The sequence below is a fragment of the Crocodylus siamensis genome, chromosome 3 (genome assembly GCF_052110815.1).
Source record: "Crocodylus siamensis isolate JL-2025a chromosome 3, ASM5211081v1, whole genome shotgun sequence".
NCBI lineage: Eukaryota > Metazoa > Chordata > Crocodylia > Crocodylidae > Crocodylus > Crocodylus siamensis.
Genome location: NC_143397.1, coordinates 124,112,763 through 124,133,550, shown reverse-complemented (window position 1 = coordinate 124,133,550; position 20,788 = coordinate 124,112,763). Strand labels below are relative to the sequence as shown.

The window sequence follows — 20,788 nt, the reverse complement described above, 5'->3', positions numbered from 1 at the left end:
CAGAATGCATGTGGCCAGGAGCACAGTCCAGCAGATTGCAGAGCAGCATTGGCTGGTAAGTCTGTTGTGGAGAAAGAGTTGGGGGAGGAAAAGAGTGGGGCGGGGGCAGATCAAAACCCCTACAGTGAAGGAGAGAGTGGGGTAGAGGTAGGCAGGCACTGCTCAGATGGGGCGGGGGGGGGGGGCGGGGCAGGTGCAGTATAGAGCCATGAAAGGCATGTCCGGAGGCACAGTGGGGACAGCTCCTGCCGCTGCATGCACCCCAGGAGGCATGGGGGACACGTGTCCCCAAATGTGCATGCAGAGCAGGGCGGCGTGAGCTGTGACTGGGGGCTGCACCAGGCTGGGACAGTGCCGGGCTCCTCTTGGTGGGAGGGGCTGGGCCAGGCTGCACTTGAGGTGGGCAGTAGCAGCACTGGGAATGGTCAAAGGCAAATTTTGGGGTGGCTGCAGCAACCCCTAGAGCCCCCCTCCCAGCTCCACCACCACCTGCCCCAAGCACAGCTCAGCCCAGTCCCCCACCCCAGCTTGCAGAAGCCTGCACTTGCCCCACATGCTGCTCTGGGAGCACATGTCCCCCATGCCCTCTTGGGGTGTATGCAGGGGCAGGAGCCACCCATGCCCTGCATGCTTCCCAGAGCTGCTCATGGCTCCAGCCCACAACCTGCCCCACCCCAGCTGAGCAGCACCTGTCCCAGCCCCACACCCTCCCTCATCGCAGTGGCCTCAATCTGCCTCCTCGACACCCCTTCCCCCACATCAGACTTACCAGCCTGATTCTGATCCCTAAGCTGCCCGGCTGCCTATCAGAATTGGTTCAGTATCAGCCAATATGGCTCCTTAAAAAATCAGCCATCAGTATCAGCCCAAAAGATCTCTATTGGCGCACCCTTACAAAGAATGAAAAGCTGCATGTTGAAGAAATGTTCTCACTTATTCTCTCCTCCCTGATTTTGGACAACTGAACTATTTCTTCTGTCCCTCAGCTATGGTAGAGAAAAAACAGTTTAAAAAAAAAAAAAAAAAAAAGCGGGAGGAGGCAAGAGGGTCATGACAGCTGCAATATGCTTTATGAAATACAATTATTTTAAATCCTAAGCCTCAAACTGCAATTTCTCAAAATATTTTTTGACAATATGTTCTCTGCACCATTGCAGTCACAACATTTCTCATATAGAATATTATCTGCTTCATATCTGTGGTATTAGCTTTACTGGTACTCTGCAGTAGTCTTATGGCCTTTTATAGCTCTATTTCCTGTACTGTAAAGAAGACTTGCAGGTGATCATTTATTTCCGTTTGTGTCCCAAATGAAAGGTGTATTTTAACATTCCTGTTCTGTGTTCAGAAACCTGTGCTGGACAATATTCATAACACTATGGCCTGTAATCACACCTATGTCTGCTATTGTTTGCTTAGTATCAATGAATCATTATTTTATAATATATAAAACAAAGCCTACCTGTCATAAAATGCTTATGATCTATAAGAAGGATGACTAGCCAGGCTTTGGTACTGGAAAAAGAATTTGGGAGTTATAGTGGAATGTAAGCTGAATATAAGCCACCAATGTAATATTGCTGCAAAAAAACCTAAATAATACATTATGATACATTCTTCGGCAATCCCTTGCAGTCAAGGATGATTGTCTTCCATGACTGTTTCATCTGTGGGTCCAAAGATGGTTGATGAGGCTAATCCGGGATCAACAGAATGTTGCAATTCAGCCACGAGTTTCCATGTGGGGTGTGTGACTCTGGATTCTTCATTCAGTCCAAGAAACTTTTTCTGCCACTCCCACATTTCCATCTCCTGTTGTTGTTGTTGTAAGGTTTCAGAGTACTGAAATCATTGCAACAGATTCTTCCTCCATTTGAGGCAGTCCTGGGTAACAGTATCCCATTAGTTGGTGTTGATGTTGCATTTTTCAAGTTGGCCTTGAGAAAGTCCTTGAAGTGTTTTCTCTGCCCTCCACTTGAGCATATGCGTCCCGGGGCAGTCAAATGAAAAACCCTGAGCCACACCCTGGGGGGTCTGAGAGTGGGGGCCATGTACAGAAAAACAAAAACAAGAAAACTACTTACCTGCAACAGGACATGCAGAGTTGCAAGAACGAAGACGGGAGCCCACCTGGGTTATAAGCTGCATCTTTATACAGCTGAGACTCGCTGGTGACATCATCAGCAATCACCAGTCAGTGAAATAAAAAGGATTGCTGCGGGAGGAGCGGGGAGGGAAGGCAAGCCGGTGGAGGCTCTCTACACCGACGCCGGCCAGTTCTCACAGAGGGAAGAGGAGCCCAGAAAAAGAGCAGCAACAGAGGCAGCAGCAGCAGCAGCTTGCAAAACAGGCAGCAGAGAATGTGAGCCAGTGGGGACAAAGACTAAGAAACCCCAGGGGGAGCACCAAGGAACCCCATCGTGTCCCAATCCTAGGGCTGGGGGAGGGAACCTATGAGGCCCCTGCCAATTCATATTTTGTTCCGTTCATTTTTTTTCTGTTCCCCCTTTAGGAGGGACTGTGGTGATAGGGGGAACAAATCATGTGAGTTATGTCTCTTAGCTTAAGAAAGGTCTCAGCAAGGGAAAAATGGTGCAGCATAGGGACACCGGCAGTGCAGCTTCCTCCCTTTCAGGCTAGCTAGTAGATCTGTGGACCGCCATAGGAGTAAAACACTCAGGTCACAAAACCCAAGGGAGGTTTTGAAGTTGAGGACACAGCCACATCGGAGGAATAGCCGCCTCATGACCTAGTGACCCTCCAGAGGTTGGTGTAAGGCTGGGGTGTAGGGAAGGTGGAGCCCCACGGCCAGCCGTCAGGCAGACTGCCAACCACTGCAGGACCCATAGCAGTTTGCCCCACCACTGATATTACATTCAAAGTCGTGGCAGGAAACTCTGGGAGCGGCGACCAAGGTGATACATATCTACCTTAGGATTCACACAGAACACTGGTATATCCATCACTGACTGCCCGGGCTGAGGCAGTACACAAATGGCTGCTCAAGCCCAGGTGGGCACAGTATGCCTTGACCGAGCTGAAAGAATAAAGCTTCAGGAGTCTGGAGTCAGACATCCAGATGATGAGGACAACCCAGCAAAGTTGCTATTAGATGATCATCACCTTGATGTTCATAGTGGTTGCTTGTGAGAGGTCCATTCACCTTCCCACTGGTTTCGAAGGATCTTCTGCAGGAAGAGCTGATGATACTTCTCCATCCACTTGAGTTGTCTCCTGTACATTGTCCATATTTCAGCTCCATACAGAAAGGCAGGTATCACAGCTGCTTGATAAAAACATGAGCTTGCTTTCAGATCTGATGTTGCAATTGAAGACTTACTTGCTCTAACAACTGAACGCTGCACTTGCACATTTGAGGAAATGTTGGATTTCCTCCATGTTAGACTTCTGCAGGAGATGGCTTCTGAGGTACAGAAAGTACTCAACCTTCTCCACAGTCTCACCATGAATCTGAATGACCACAGCTGGGAACTGCTCATCAAGACCTTGTTGATGAAGAATCTTAGTTTTCTAAATGTTAAGCTTCAGTCCCATTTTACTGTATGCCTCAGTAAAGATGTCAATGATTGCCTGAAAGTCTGCTTCCGAGTTACCACAGAATACAGCACTGTCAGCATACTAGAGCTTGATGACTGAGGTTGGGGTGATCTTGGTTTTGGCTCAGAGTGATCTTAGATTATACAGCTTATCATCCATTTGATTGTTTAACTCCACTCCAACTGGAAGTTCTTGGTTGTCAAATATAGCATCATGGTAAGGAATATAGAAGAGAGTATTGCAGTGATGACTCAGCTGTGCTGAACTCCCATCTTAACCTCAAAGGGATCAGTGAGAGCCACTGCTTGCATATCATCGTGGAGTAGGCTAAGAATGGTGATTAATTATTTCAGTGGGTATCCATATTTCAGAAGGATCCTCTGCAGCACTTCTAGGTTGATAGAGCTGTAGGCCTTTTTGAGGTGAAAGAAGGTCACGTAAAGAGGTTTATGTTGTTCCCAGAATTTTTTCTCCAGTTGGCAAGCAGTGAAAATCATGTCAGTTAAGATTCCAGGAAGAGTGCTTCAGCAAATGGATGGAGACCGTTCAGGAGGGTTCTCGCAATTATCTTTCCTATGATGGACAGTAAAGTGATCCCTCTGTAATTTCCACAATCAGACTTGCCTTCTTTCTTGAAGAATGTAACAGACATGACATCCCTGAGGTCATCTGGAATTTTCTCATCATTCCAAATCCTTAGAGCTCTGATGTAAGCTCTTTTCTCCCCCTGCTTGCAGATTGCAGCCAGATTCCATCAGCTCCACATGCTTTGTTGTACTTTGTGTGCTTGATGGCTTTCCTCACTTCATCAAGGGTTGGAAGGATGCTGAGATCATCTCAGCCTAGGTGTTGTAAGATGGAGTTGAGAACACTCCTCAACAAGTTCCATGCATTTGGTCAAGAGCAGGATCCTATTAGAGTTGATCTTTCCTACTCCTTCCTTGCTGATGGTTCTGTTTCAGGGTTTAGAGTCTCTTCTGACTGTTACTGAACTCTCCAAGAATAAGTCCATCTCTCTCCAGAACATCAGAAAGGACCTGGTCAAGGTTAGCAGAGAATTCCTCCTTGTTTTCATCAGCAACATCAAGAGTTAGGGCGTACCTGCTCATGACAGTGGCATATTGGCTCCCCACCAGTTTAAGATAGAAAGTCATGAGCTGTTCATCAGTTCCAACAGGGAACTTGTTTAGTTGGTTTATGAGTTCGTTCTTGACGGCAAAACCAACTCTGACACCGATGTTCTCCTTCCTGTTTACCCTTCTGGAAGATATACCCACCTCCATGTTCTTTGAGCTGCCCATCTCCCACTCAGTGCAGCTACATTAATGATGTGCTGCCTGAGTTCTTGAGCCATAATTATGGTGCAGAGCTCTGGGCATTCACTGTTAGGGTTGTCCATGAAGGTCCTGATGTTCCAGATACCAAAACTGATTACGTGTCTTCACTGATTTTGACCTTAGTAAAAGTCACTTATTCCTGACTGGATTCACTTATCCAGTCAGGAATGAGGTAGGCCAACTATGTTTTGAGCAGAGAGGATCTTGATGAGATCTGCTCAGTTGCAGATATAGTTGCTGAATAGCACTCCTGCCTCATCCAAGTCATAGGCTGCGGAATGGGGTGGGCCACGGTCCGATCAAGTTTTAGCATGTTAATTTAGCTAGCTATGCAGTTAAAAAAATTGCTATACAGTTTCAACTGGAATGAAAATTGTGTATTTGTGGATTATATAAATTAACATGCTAAAAGCTGGTCGGGCCATGGCCTGCGTGGCCCACCCCATTCTGCAGCCTATGATCTAAGTGCATGACAACCTTTTTCTAACTTCTGCCTTAATGCCAGTTCATGACTTGTAGCTTCCAGACCTCACAATCTTGCTTCTGGTGTCACTAGCTGGTTGCCAAAGGGCTTGAAAAATGCCCTGGAAAAGACATTTTCATGGAAGATGCCTGTGCTTGATTTCTTTTACCATGGAGAAGTTGCTGCACATTAACTTCTACGAAGTTCTTGACAGAGCAGGACCTTAATCCAATGGCAAAGAGACCAAGACAATTGGAGATCTTGTTCCACTCCAGCCTTCGGCTGCCTTTGCAGCCATTGAGATTCTAATATCTTCTTTTGCCTGCTCTGCCACTGAGGACAGACCCATGGCTGGGGGTTGGGCAGGCTTATTATAGTGGCAACCTGTGCTCACCATGTCACAGCACTGCCAAAGGATATATGTGGTTTCCCAGCAGGTAAAGCATTGCCATCTGCTGTCCCTACCAGATCCTGATAGTGCTGTAGCTGCTCAGTCCATAACTGCTTATTCATCAGAGTTACCCCTGCTTATTTCACAACTAACCTTCCCTGAACCTTCCCATTGCTCTATCTGCCACATATGAACTCACTGGGTATTAGTAGAGCTCTGCCGCCAACCTATTATAATACCTTTACAGGCTTGTCACATGCAAGTCATAAGAAGTGATTCTTGCATTCTGTTCAACCACGGTGAGGCCTCACCTGGAGCACTGTGTCCAGTTTTTGGCAATGAACTCCAAGAAAGATGTGGTAAATTGTAAAGAGGCCAATAAAGAACAACAAAAATTATTAGAACCCTAGGAAATGTGAGGAGAGTTTGAAAGAACTGCGATCATTTAGGCTGAAGAAGGTTGAAGGAGATCTGATAACAGTCTTCAAGTACAAAAAGAATTTTAAGAGTATGGCAAATCAATTGTCCTCTGGCAATCAAGTGTTCACAGGGGTCAGGACAAGAAGTAATGGACTTTAATTGCAAAAATGGAGATTGAGGATTGGTATTAGCATGAATTCTCTAAGTATGATGTTGGTCAACCACTGGAACTTATTGTTTTGAGAATCTATGGAATCTGTCACTGGAACATTTTTAATTCAGTTTAAAGAGTATTTGTTATGACATCGACCAGGATGAATCTGATTTGAGGGTGGATTAGACTAGATGACCTCTTCTGGTTACTTCCAGCCCTGTTTCTCTATGATTTTATGTAGAAAACAAGACAGTGGGAAATCCAGACATGGAAATCATTAATGAAGGCTTTTTGTGATTGCTGATGGTTTGTCATCTTGTTTCCTATTTCTCAGATTACACTAAGCCCTATTCTTATGGGCCTTGTGGAACAAGTTGGTTTTAAAGAATGATTTGACTGAACAAATAGCAGTAGTTTGGTGAACTGGGATTTTGAGAGCATCTGTGCATGGGAAGTAGAATGAGAAATGTACTGAGATGGCAAAAAAATGTAATTACCAAAGCACTGATGCTAGTTTCAGTGGCAAAGCAGAGAAGGTAGAGAAGAACAGGAGGAAAAAAAATATGAAATGTAGATTGGAGTGGATAAAAAATATATAGGGCCTGAAGATGAGGCCAAGTAGTTTCAGATTATTAGGGTATGCAAGTGGGAACCAACAGGGAAACGTACAGTGCTTAAATTAATGAGAGGAGAGGGAATTGTTAGCAATCACATTTCAGATGGACTGGAGGGAGGTGAGTATAGGTTAGAGTTGTGTATGTTGGTGATGGCTGCATCACAGACAATTATTTTGGGCACTGTGACAGAAAGGAAGTGCCAAATTTTTTGATAAAATATACTGAAAGACTTGATAGGGGTTGGATGTGAATAAAGAAAGAGGAGTAAAGAAGCCAAAGCCAAAACAGATTACCAGAATTTGAGGCTGGGTAATAGAGAAGACAGCTACATAACAGCTTCAAAAAGTATATTATAATTTTATATTTGTTCTACCTCAGACTCAAAAATGGCGTTTTTCCACCACCCTGCAACTCATAGGACACAACTGTTGGGAAGGGACAAGCTATCTGTCCATATGGAAACATAAGATAATGACATTTAGAAAGTTATAAACATGAATGCCCAACATAGAGACAAAGCTACATTGCTAAAAACAACAGTTAACAGCTATTGTGAACATTAACACCAGGCAAGCTTCCAAAATAAAATCATATTTAAATGGTTAGTACTTGAGATAACTGCTTGGGTAAGTTTTAAAATGTCACGAGAGGACTGTACTTAAAATCTGCTTTAGAATAAATAATATAAATAATAAGGAAGAATTATTCTCTTCACTGTGGGCACAATCCTCTTTCTTTTTAAGGGGCACTTAAACTTTACCACTTATTGTAAGCAGAGCAGCCACAGACTCCCTCCCAAATTCTGGCTACCTGCCAGCACCTGATCTGGCTTTCCACTGAGCAATCAACCTGGCCTCTGGCTACAACTAGCTTCAGTTGCTTGACTGGCATTAGAGCTGAGTGGATTAATCACAGAGATGAAAGCAAAGAGCTCTAGTTCTCATTCCAGCTCTGATACCAATTCCCTTTTCTACCCATCTAGTCAGGTATTTAAAGTGCCCTCACCACTAGCTAGAAAACCTCATTTTGTAGAAAGCCATCTTCCTTTTCAAGACACTTCATCCCAAATGTGGATAATATTTGAGTGGAGATCACAATAACAGAAGGCCAGGGACTGTTATAAGGGTCTAAAAGCAGAACTGAGCTCAAACTCTGAGAACTTGCTCTTCTGCAAGTTCCTGCTTTTTTATTTGCTCCCCCGAAAATCTGGTATCAATACTGACCTTTTACAATCTCTACAAGGGATCAAAGGTTACAGGCACTTTTCTAAAATGAATTATGTATGGTGAAGCTTTTAAAAAAAAAAAACACCAACGCTGCAGTTACTTAGATCAGTGCTACAGCTGGGAACTCCATGGTGTACCAGAACTGACATCATATGCTCAAGTCCACCCTAACGTGGTTGCATTGCCTCATTTTTGGCACGCACACAATGACCAAACGGAGGTTGTTTTTACAGTGTGTTCCCAGGGGTAGAAAAGAGGTGGTGAGACATGCTACTGGACCCCAACCCTACACTTTATTCACCTCAGATATTTAACAGATTTCAAAGAAATCCCCCTTCCTGGAAAAAAATGCAATATGGTCAGTTGTGCCTGTCACAGCTTAAAGTCTGAGACTGAGAAGTCAGCAAACATGCACTACTTATGTGTCTACCTTCCCATGGATTCATTCATACTGCAACCATAACAGAAAATATTCCTTTACAGAGAAAAGAGAGATACCTGTAATGTCTTCAGTCAGTTTTAAAAGTGAAAAAACATTTTAAAAACTATAAAAGTTGACAAAACAGGGCACATGTACAAGCTAGTGGCAAGTAACCAATGAAGCTGTCAAGCTATAAGGCTGAAGATGTTGAACATGCAAAGGTTAATCGGAAATATTTCCTGACATGTTTCTTACAGTACATACAAGCTGCAGCTGTTGTGCATGTGTCTCTCTCTTAAAGTTCTAGTAATTGTGTGTGTATCCTGGTATTTCTTATTTAATTAGTATTTTCAATGTTTTATATAAGTAGCTACTGGAGGCTACCCTTTTAATCATTTATATTTAAAGCCATAGAGGGAAAATCTTCAGTTACTTTTCAAACCAAAGTTGTAGGGAAAAAAATCCAATTTGCAAATGGTGGCACCTTTTCAGTGAAACTGTCAAGGGCTGAGAAACTGATCACTCAAAGACTAAAATACATGGTGTTCCTCTAATGTCTTCATCATATACAAAATCCCTTTTGACTTCTGAGATTCTACACTAGTCAGTTTTCATTTCTGGTGTATTAATAATCATCCGGTATGCATAGATTAAACAGCCAGAAAATATGTACTCCTTTTGAAGAGGATGTTTTAAGATCTAGAGAGGGAAAAAGAATGGGGTGAAGTCATCTTGATCTCATAGACATGAACATGAAGGGCTGACCAGATCTCATATTAGATTTTTACCAAAGCAAGAGTTCAGCTGCAGGTACCTCAGTGCCATAGACTGATCTTGGTAGACAGTTTAAAAAAAAAACAATATTCCAAGTTATCACAAGGAGAAACCAGTAAAAGTATTTTCCTTACTACTTTATTTTGCTTACACTGCATTAACATAGAATTTTCCTCCTAAGTCCTCTGAACCCACCCCCCCCACACACACACACATCACCCTGACATATATTTTCTCACATACAATGCACTTGTTTTTCCCCAAAAAAGCAGCTGCTGGAAATTGCAGTGTACAGTATATGTAAGAAATATGGTAAAAGCAGTTTCCTGTGGTAACCGGGCAAAAACAATAGTAAAATCTACATACATCTCACAGGGAGCAGAACAGTGAGCAGGCTCCGCTCTCTAGTTGCTGCTACTAAGCGCCATGTCACACGTGACACTTAGCACATGTTAAACCACAAACATCTGTTCATTCAAAGCAGCATAACATGTGCTATGTGTGCTCCTATCATATTGTATTATAGCAACGTTATTACTTTTTCCAGCAAGAAGCATCTCCAGATCATATTAAATAATGTGTTGAGCTATTGTTGAACTGCTCCGTGGAGATAATGTCCCAGGGCTGCGACCCACAATCCATACGGGAGTCTCCAACTAACTCAGGTGTGGTTCTGGGGTTGAGACCAAAAATCAGCTGATTGTTAGTTCCAGTCCTGGGATGTCACTTGAGTCTCAAACCAGCTGCAGTGCAGACCCAGCCAGAGACCACCCTGGAGTTTCCAACCCATTCTGATGCAGTCCTGGCCTCAGACTGATAATCAACTGATGTTCAGTCCCAGCCCTAGAGCCACACTGGTCTCTCCAACCAACTCCAATGGAGCCCCTGGGCTGAGACCGACAATCAACTGATTTTCAGTCCCAGTCCTAGGACCACATCAGTCTCTCTCACCAGCTCCAGTACAGGGCTCTGGCAGGACCCAATAATTGAAACAAAACACACACAGTTTGAGCTCTGCATGTAATTTTGTCAGGGAAACAGTTTACACATAAATCTGAGTAGATCAGGGGAAACAAGGTTTCTACATACAGGTCTTTTCTCTGACTAGACCATGGTCTTTTGGACAGTTATGAGCTATGTTTAGAGAAATTCTCTCTTTTTTCACATTTACGATAAACATGATGTAAAATATTTTCCCGGCAACCCTGATTCTGCACACTCCCTGAATCAATTCTTGCATCATATCAAAAAGGAGTATAAGAATATTAGTAAAGAAACAAGTTGCTTGTTTTAACGCGAGTAGAACAGCTGCATAGTTACGTTCCCACCATTCTCTCAAATTTGCATTTGTCTCTATTTCCTTGCTCTGAAGGCTAGACTTTGCATTTTTAGTGCTAAGCCTCCTCTTTCCTTGCCAGGAGTCCCCCCTTCTCTGACCTCCTCTGTTCATTTTCCAGTTTAATTTGATCCTCCTTTGCATTTACTAACTTGTTTTCATGTCATCTGCACAGTACAAACAGACACATTATCAGACTCCAATTCATGACCAGCAACCCAGACATAAAAGCGAACACTACAGGGAGTAGCAGGCAAGGAGAAAAGATAGAGACAAAATGAACGTTTCAAATACCAAAGGCCAATTAAAATTAATGGCATGTGAAAGAGGGAAAATACAATAAAATGACCTATAAACAAACGTTAAAGTCTGGCTGAAACCTACTCTTTGGCGCAGTGCTGTTGTGATGCCTGGAAATGATCAGGTCAACAAGAGTGAATGTCAAGCTTGTGCTAGAAAGGTGCTGTGACACAAAGAGCAAAGCTTCCACAATGAAGCAACTATGGGAAAGGAAATTTATGGAAAAAAAAAAGATGCGACCCAAAAGCTGATAAAAATCCCAAAGATTTCAGTTATTCCAACCATTCACTGAAACTCAAAAAGAAATTCATGATTTGGTATGTAGGGAACCATGATCAAAATAAAAGATGACAGAGCATTGGAAAGCATTGGGGGTTTTTTTATTGTTTGATTCAGTGAAAGAAAACCTAAGCCATAAATGAATGTTGCGATTCACCTTCAAACCTCAGCAGGATTTATGGCACGTTCCTACTATGGTTCGCTACACTTGCTTCTCCAGAACAGGCTCCAATGTAGTGGGAAACCCAGAGTACAGACTATCTGAAAAGTTTTGCAGAAGTCTGAGGTTGTACATGCTGGTTCTTCAATGTCTTTATCCAGTGCATGTGGTTATCAAGAGATCCCAACAGATGCCTTTTCCCTCTTTCTCTTCCTTTTTCATGCATTCTTTTCCCTTCCTCATGGATATAATGTAGCTAATATAATCTCAGTCTTGAATTACATGGTTTGGATCTTTATTAAAGTTATTTCTCAGTATCAATTAATTTAGTTTTAATTTAGTTACATGAATAAATATTAATCTAAGCTTTCACATCAGGCCAAATTCTCTTCTAAAAATATACCTCATCCTCCTGGAGGTCAACGCCATTGTCACAAAGTGACTGACTAGGGAGTTTGGTTTGTGCTTTTAAAGCAATAGTGATACTTTCTGTAAAAAGAGAGAGAGAATGAATGAATAAAATTGCATTTTAGCTATTCATCTCCTGAATATTATGATCACACCTTCCACCACTGTAATATATAACAACATAGCTGTAGCAGGTTTCTTGTGGTATTATGGAACTTTAGAAAAATTCATCTCCTTTATGAGAGGAGCACCATGAGGGAGTTCACTTTCTATAATTTTCAAAGACACCAGCTTGTATATATCAGTTTACAGTATAACTATAGATATTCTGGGAAAAAATAATAATGTCTGCCAGAGCCTATTTGCGCAACTTTACCTACCTGTTACGAATGAAAGCAGAACATTGCAGAACGAAACAACTGACCTGCCTTCCTATTGTACTGAAATCCTTCAGTGCTACATAAATACAAATACATGAGCAGAGGTCATCTCAGCGGGTCAGGACAGAGCTACATGGGCACGACAGGTCTCTTGCACTGATCCAGACTGCTGTACTCGGTTGTGTGGCTAAATAAGGCTTTCTAGTTCCCAGGGGTGCCTATCATACCAGTGGTGAAATCCCAACATATTTTATAAACGGATATAAACTGAAAATGACAGTGAAAATAATTCAGCCACATGCAGTGCCCCATAGGAAAGGCTTCCATAGCAACTAAATCACCAGCCCCATGTTAATGTGCATAATGGAAGTACAAAATCAATGTCACATAAAAAAATACAGATGGAAACTATACCACCAGAGACAACTCAAAGGCCTCCAAGCAGGCCTCCTTTCTACTACTGAATTCAACATTTTCAGAATCATGAACAGAGAAAGAAATACATGAAGAGCTCAGGCAACTACAAGACATCTGGGTCACTTTTGGATTGTTACTGGAGGATTGAGTGATCTACCAATTTTTTTTTTGTTTGTTTGTTTATTATTCACTCAATTCTTAAGGCTGCAAAGAGATACAAAAGATAAATCAAAGGCCATTTAGAGCTTCCTGCCAGGTGTTGAAATCCAACTTCTGGACTGCATTAATCCTGCAGCTTTAACAGCAGGCTTGAAAAGGAAGGGGCTTGTTCACCGTAGCAGGGAACAAAGATCTTTCCATTAGACATAATGACCTTATCCGTCCTTCTCTGATCCTCCTTCACCCTATATGCAGAGTGAAATAGAGCACGATTCATCACCTCTGCTGGTTTGTACAAGAGCTGTCTGCAATTCAATGGGTTGTGGTTATATCTATATACCAGATAGAGGTTTTCTGAGAGAAAGCAGCCGGTTCTCCATTGACGCATCCCACCCTGGGCTTGCTACACAAAGTAAAAAGCATTAAAAGTGATTTCTCTGTCCTGCTCCTTGTGTAGAAACTTACAACAAAATCAGATAGGTTTCATTCCTCACTGTCATTCCCACCGTGGAGTCATCTGCGTGGCGCTCTACCAGAACAAACGCAGAATCCCACGAGGAAAGGGAAGGCAGGCATCTGTAAGGAGATCAAGAAAGGATCTATATTTGCCCATCTCCTCTACAGCTGTAAATTTTCTGTCCTGTGACTTCTTTTCCATTCATCCACAAGTCTGCCCTTGTATCCACCATCGTGAAAAACACATTCCTTCAGACATCCTAGACTCTCCAAGTGTCAGCTGATCTGTGTCTTTGCTTCGGTCTCCACAGTTCTTGTGCAAGCTGTCTAGACTTCCTATGTCACTTCTGAAACTTCTCACATATTACTTCCCTTTTACCAAAACCATCCTTACAAGGGCAGCTATCTATGCCCTACTTGAGTGAAAAGGCATTTTTCTCCTCTACTCATCTCCATCTATCTAGTATCATTCACACAGCTGTTCTTCTTTTCTTGCCTCTTCTCTTTTCTAGGTTCTTGAAATTATGATATCACAGCACTCATCCCATCCAGCTGCCCACCTTCTACATTTGCTTCAAAAGGTCTTCATTTTTCTCTTTCCACTCTGCCTCTTCTCATCATTCCCCTACTCTTCCCCCAATGCCCTCTCTCTTAAAAGAGCATCTCATCTACTTCTATTATTTCATTAATCATGTCTGTGCAGCTTTCTAGTCTCTACCCTTTGTCTTTATCATCATGTAATAACTCCAGCATGTTCCTCGTCTCCCAGGTGCACAAATACAGCAACATTCTCAGCTTGACAATCCCCTTTCCCTGCTATCAGTTCCAAACTCCCACTAGTCCTATAATTTCTTCTTCACTATCACAATCTATCCTTACCTAACAATAATGGTCTCTCTGCTGAAGATATTTATTCAGTGAGAAAAGTAAGCTGACTGTTCTTTACCTTTTGAAAGGGACAAACTGTACAGAGAATTCAGTCAAAAATGGATGAGATTTTTTTGTCTTGGAGATGAGGCCAGGCAGTTTTAGTACACCAAGACTAATTTAATTAAGATTCTTTCTGGTGACAGAACAGGCCCAAATCTTTCTGTTTTACTTATTAGAGAAAAAATAGCTTTGAAAGCAAACCAGAATTTTAAATTAAAAAGTGACTGAAGGGTTTTTAAATAATATTCCTGCCAACAGGAAGTTGTGCTGGGACTAGACCCTGCAAACCTCTTTCTAGGAAATACAAATTGTTAACACAAAGAAAGGTTTCCAGGAGCAGTTTCTAAAGACCTACTGGTGACACATCTAATCAGAAATGCTGTTATGAAATCATTTTTAACAACATAGTTTTTCAGATACCGGTACTCAGTAAGGTATGGAATAAAAAGTTATATCAAACAACAACAAAACACAAACATCTCTGGGGTTCATAAATTAATATCCTCTGACTTAGCTAGCACAGTTACCCTTCCCAACAAAGCAAGGGTGAGCTTCCCACACGTAATTCATCTGGGGAACACAAAAAAAAAAAAAAAAGAAGAAGAATGCACTTCACAGAAAGTGGAAAAATGCGTAAGAAATGTTTTATAAATTGGGCCAAATAAAAGAATTGCTTTACTAAGGGCTAGAGTCAAAAGGGAGACTTGAATTCTGAAATGCTGAACACTACAACTACTAAATTTTAGGTGTCCTACAGCCTAATGGAATTTACAGCCCTGCATTGTTCATGTTTTAAGCTCCCTGATACAATGCATAGGAAAAGTGAGATGCCTAAGAATGGGATTCACAGTACCCTGAGCTGCCTAAGCTGTCACAGGATGCATAACCATAAGCCCTCTCCTGAGTGAGAGCCTATGCCCTTCTTTCAAGAAGAAGGGAGTAAATCCTTTCAAAACATGGAGGCTAGAGGGTGGTTAAGACATTCTCTTAGGCCAAGTACAGATAGTCAAAAAACCCAGGCTGAATTGATTCAGTCTTTTCAGGTTAGCTTCAGAGATTGAGCCAATAAGCAAATGAACACACATTTACTTTGATTCGGGAAATATAGCCACATGCCTGCAGTGGCTAAAGCCAGAAGCCAGGGGGCACTAGAGCATGCCTGCCAGCCACTGCCAAAGGGTAGGGAAGATAGAAGCCCTCCAAGACTTTCCCCTCTCCCTTCTGGAGCAGAGGGAACATGGCCAGGCCCCAGTCGGTGCTCTGCCTGGACAGGGGGGCAGGGAGGGAAGGTAGTGGCATTGAATTCATAAAAGCTTGAAAAAGAATAGGTGTCTCTCTAAAAAACTATAAACTGAAGCATGAGCTGTGTGTTCACTTCCTTTTCCTGCTGCCCCTAGGGTCTCTGGGATTTGTAGTCCATATAGTCAGAGCAGCCGAACTCCGCAGGGTTGCTCGTCACTTCATCTTCCTGCTTCCAGGTGCCTCAGGGATTTGCAGTCTACAGTCACAGCCAGCACTAAGTAAGCCAACAGGGCAGGGCAGCTGCATACTCAGGGAAAAGTGAGTTTAATCCCCCCTCTCTGGCCTCAGGCCCCAGTCAGGGTTTACCTGGCAGGGCCAATGAGTCAGCCCTCGGTGCTCCAGCTGAAGAACAAGGGTGGGGGGCGGGGAACGGATAGGGCCAGCGCTGCTCAACACAGGGCTGCAAAGCATGCTGCAGAATTTCAATTTAACTTGAACCAGGAAGGGGTCTCGGGCAGAAGTTTCATACACTGGTTTGACCCAAATCAGTTAAAGATATTACATTCAACCAAGGTTTATCTTAAACCAATTTCAGCCATTTTTAAACTGGTTTATGTGCAATAAGCTTCTGTTCTGTTACAAGTTTAAGCCAGTTTCTGATCACTTAAACTGGTTTATGTGTAACTTCTGTCCCCAGTCTTAGAGCCCTGGGTTTCTATCTCTGCTCCAATGAATATTTTGAATGAATTATTGTATACAAATAAAACAGTATCAATTGAAGAGTGAGAGAGAACACACCACCTCAGCCTCTATCAAACTGGTTAATGAACTATCCCGGAAAATGGAAGGTGTTAGTTCATATCAGGGCTGTGCAAAACAGCACTGTTTCATTTCAGCTTCCATTTCACTGTTTCAATTGGACAGTGTTTCATTTCAAGAGTCTTTTAGTTTCAAAACCACTGCTCTGTTTCGTTTCATCAAAACTGTTTTGACGTTTCGCCCATGGGCTTTAATGGGGAAGCACAAAGCTGCATATAACTTTGTCATTTCTTCCCTGATTTGGATAAAACTTGCAGGGATGATAGCTCCGTTTGAGGCCATGAAGCTTGCCAAGTTTCAAAGAGATAGGCACAGGGCTTTCTGGGAAACCACACCTCAAACTGTTCAGAACAAATGTGTCATTAAGTGTGAAGGCACAGAGAAAGCTCAATTCAAACAGTGCTTTTTATGCTGTTTTCCCATCCCTCCCCCAGAGCACTGGGATTGGAAGGAACCTCAGGGAAAGATCACAGTCACTGGCCAGCTACAAACGTCATCATCAGAGCAATCCTTCCCCCCTCTCCCCCTCCCTCTCCTTACTTTCCATTTCCCTGCAAGCAAGCCCAGCTTCGAAACTCAAAATGTTTCAATACTTTTGAAACATTTTGAATGCTCTTCCTTTGTTTTGAGGCTGTTTTGAAGCCTTTCATTTCATTTTGATTTCGCTGGGGAAACAAGTTGAAACAGTGTTGAAACGAAACAGCCAGAGAAATTTTGCACAGCCGTAGTTCATATCCCCCGAGGCTGAAGTAAGATTTGAATTGGAGCTTTCCACATTCTGAGCGAGTGTCCTAACCACCAAGCTAGTGTATAAAGGGCAGAAGGGCAGACAGCATCTCTTCTTTCTCCAGCACTGCTTTGTGTGGAGTTAAACATCCTGAACACCTCTACCAGATCAGTGCCTATGTAAGACATACATATGGTTAGGTTTAAAATAGGACCAGAGCAGTTCTGAGCCTTGGGACTCAGGTAGTGAAGCACACCTGCAAGAGAAGAAATGTTAGCACCCACCCACAGGTGAGTGTTTTATGAATGCTAGTGGTAACTAAATATTGGAGTATGGTATCTAAAGAGGATTTTAAGTGCTTAACAGCCACCTTTTCAGACTAGCACCTTCATGTTTCCTCCCATGATGTTTCTCAAACAGGATGGTCTCCACTACTTCACAGTACTCCTTCAGACCCTCCTTTGCCATGAGAGTTTTAAAAATCCTGATCAATAGTTAGGCCGCTACTGTGATGATGCCCCTACTGTACTAATTACATTTTACCTCATAGTTTTCTTGTATCTACTTCTCTTTGCATCCGTTACTTGTCTCTCATCCTACATTTGCACTGTAAGCTCTGTGGGAAGTGACTGTCTGTTTTGTGTTTGTATATTGCCTAGCACTGTGAGATCCTGCTCTATCACTGGGTTGCCTAGGGAATAAAGTTTTCCTAGTAAGAAATAATACTAATAAAAACCAGACAGACTGCTCAGTTGTTCTAGATGTCTGTAATTCTCAGGTATTTATAATGGTCATAAAGCATCTGTCCTTCAGGACAATAAATGGTAACAACAAGCACTGAACTACATAGTAATGAATAAGTACAAAAGGGATGACATAGGGAAGAGATGCTGGGAAAAAAAGGTCCATTCTTTAAAATATGTGGCAGACTTGATGTGAGGAGTAGCAAAAAACAGAAACAGAATTCATCTGTCAATGAACTAGTATCAAATCAAAATAATAGAGATGTGTTGGACTAACTGAACACAATTTAAATTTTATGGTGAAAAAGAAAATGTTCCCCATGGTACCCCATGTTTTTGCCAGAATACAAGTCTACAAAACATTTTGAAGGGAAGGGGAGCTTTAAATTCCCTTTTCCTGCTTCAATAGCCCTTGAAGTACTTATGGACACACTATTCAGTCCCCACTCCCCCCACCCCACCCCCATTTGCTACTGCATCTATCAATGATGAAACACTCTCACTCAATTCAAATCTTAGTCATAAATTATACTAATAACTCATAAAAAGGTACACTAATAGCTGCTCACAGACAAACAGAGCTATTTTATCTTCCAGATAAGATAATTATTGTGCCATTAGTTTGTAGACCTAATGAATCTGCTAGAATGATGAAAGGCTGACATTAGAAATTATGTATGCAGCAAGTCCAGTTCCTCCAATTTCTTTGAGAAGCCTTGCCACATTTGGTTTTTACTTCAAGCCCCATTCTCAGGGTTACATTATGTCATGAGAACATCAGCCTTCATTTCAGTAAATAACGAGCTTCTAACATTAATGCGTACAGAGAACAGCTTGAACACAAAGCTCACCCTAGGAAGTCAATACCCAGAGGATGAATACAAAAGGAAATAATACCCCTTTCAGGGAAAGAAAAGCAGAAATGATGCTTATGCTCAGGGTTGGGGAGAAGAGCGGAAAGGGGCTGACTCACTATTTTTTTTATGTGTGGATTTGTTGTTGGTTTCCTACCTACTGTATATGTTCATTGGGGATTCCTAGCTGATGGTTGTTAGTGGTTTAAAAAGGGGTGTTCTAAGTGATATCCAATAAATAGGTAGACCAGGCATGGGCAAAATATGGCCCATGGGCTGGATCCAGCCCACCAGGCCATTCTATCCAGGCCACAGGGCCCCTAAAAATTTTAGAAAATTAATATTTATCTGCCCTTGGCTGCCTGTCAAAGTTGACAGAAGCCAAGGGCAGTAGGATCCAGGGAAAGCCACCAGCAAGATCAAGCAGCTGCAGAAGCAAGGCCTGGCCACCCCGCCCCCCCACCAGCCAGAAGCCCTGTGCAGAACAGAGGCTTCTGGCCTGGGCTGCTGGAGCTGTTCCTGCCTCCCTGCACCAAAGGAAAATTCAGATGGGGGGAGGGGCAAGAGGAAGGCAGGGGAGGATTGTGGGCAATCGCCCCAGTCCTCAGGGTTGGGCCAAGTCAGCTGCTGTGGCCCCAGCACTGCAGCTGGGAGCCATATGGAGCCAGAGTGGCTGGTGGAGGGGTGGAGAGGAACGGCAGCAGCAACAGGCAAGGAAGCTGTGAAAGTGGCAGCAGGCAGGGCGGGGAAGGGGCAGCAAGCAGGCACACGGAGCTCAGCAACAGCTGGGCTCGAATGTGTAGTCCACATGGTGTACTGGAGCAAGGGCCAGCAGGGCCCAGAGCAGGGCAGCAGGAGCATGGGGCTGGGCTGGGCTGGGCTGGGGGGGCTCTGAATCTGGGCCGGCTCCCCCTGGCCCTGCTTGGCACAGCCCAGTCTGGCTCCATACAGCCCTGCCACCCCCTGCCCTGTGCTTCTGCCACCCCGCTCTGGGCTCCGCTGGCATTGGCCCCAGCGCACCATGCAGACCTTGCACTACCACCTAGCTGCAACTGCATTCCATAAGCCTACTCACTGCCACTTCCCCCTGCCTCATGCAACCATTTGCCCGCTACTGCCATCTCTCCCCTCCACCCCCCACCAGTTGTTCTGGCACCACATGGTCTCCAGCTGCAGTGCCAGGCCACAGGATACAGCAAGAGCTGGCTCATTCCCTGACACTCTTGGCTGGCCCTGTGCAGTGCCGGCTGGGCTGGTTTGATTCCTGCCGCTTCCTGCGGTCTCGGCCATGCAGCTGGGACCTGGTGCCGGAGCAACAACCTGAGGGGGGAGGGGGAAACAGGGAAATGGCAGAAGGGCAGCGGTGGCAAACTGGGGGAAGTGGCTGTGATCAGGAACGTGGGGCCACGTCACTGCCCTGGGGCCAGAAGCAGCAGGAGCACAGAGCCTGGGTTTGGAGGTGTGCTGCAGGGGGCTGTGGGCAAATCTTCCTCCTCTACACATGCCACAACCCTCCTCAGCCACCCCGCCCACACACTCACAGCCCCCCACAAACCCCAAAAACTACCTAGACCACATATCCACACACACACCCCACCACATGCTCCCCCACCCCACATATCCTTCCACCCCCCCACACACCCCGATACAGTATACAAGAGTAAGACTTCATTTTAAGCTACTGTGCAATCACGTCTATATACACTATACAAACACATGTAAATCACGACAAAAAGATTTTTTGAAATCAAATTAATGAATAGTAATTGTAGTAAATGTTTGGTTTTACAATATAATTTGGTAGTTTTCTGGTTCCAAGATGGCAAACCCTTGTTGAAAGGAGTACTTCTGGGGGGGCAAGGGGAGGGATTTCCAGTGGCAAGGGTCAGGGACTAGGGGTGGGGCTTCTTGTTCCAAGATGGTGACCGGGGGTGGGGCATCTATCAAGGGGTGGAGCTAACCTTGTGGCCCTTGACTGCTTGCTAAAAGTTGGTAAGCAGCCCTCTGCCCGAAATAACTGCTACTCCTGAGGTAGACCAACAGCTCTTAGGAGGTGATGCTTTCTTTTTTTTAAGTCCTTACGTTCATCAGAAAATAAAACAGTACATGCTGCTAGACTGTACAAGCAGTGCCATTTTACTCTGATTTACACTGGGAAGACATTCTCATACAAGTAATCTTATTTTAGCCAGAAAGGCTATTTTTAAGACTAAGTTC

General features: G+C 43.7%; 1 protein-coding gene across 7 annotated transcripts in view; it reads right to left on the bottom strand.

Moving 5' to 3' along the window:
- The window catches only part of SEMA5A (semaphorin 5A), a 612,665-nt gene that overhangs the window by 445,648 nt on the left and 146,229 nt on the right, over window positions 1-20,788 (bottom strand). Inside the window, exon 3 of one of the 7 annotated variants that reach the window (XM_090039135.1) lies at window positions 13,266-13,376. The exons of the other annotated variants lie outside the window; for them this stretch is intronic. The gene's annotated coding sequence lies outside the window, so the exon portion shown is untranslated. The remainder of the gene's footprint in view (window positions 1-13,265; window positions 13,377-20,788) is intronic. 7 annotated transcript variants of the gene reach the window in all.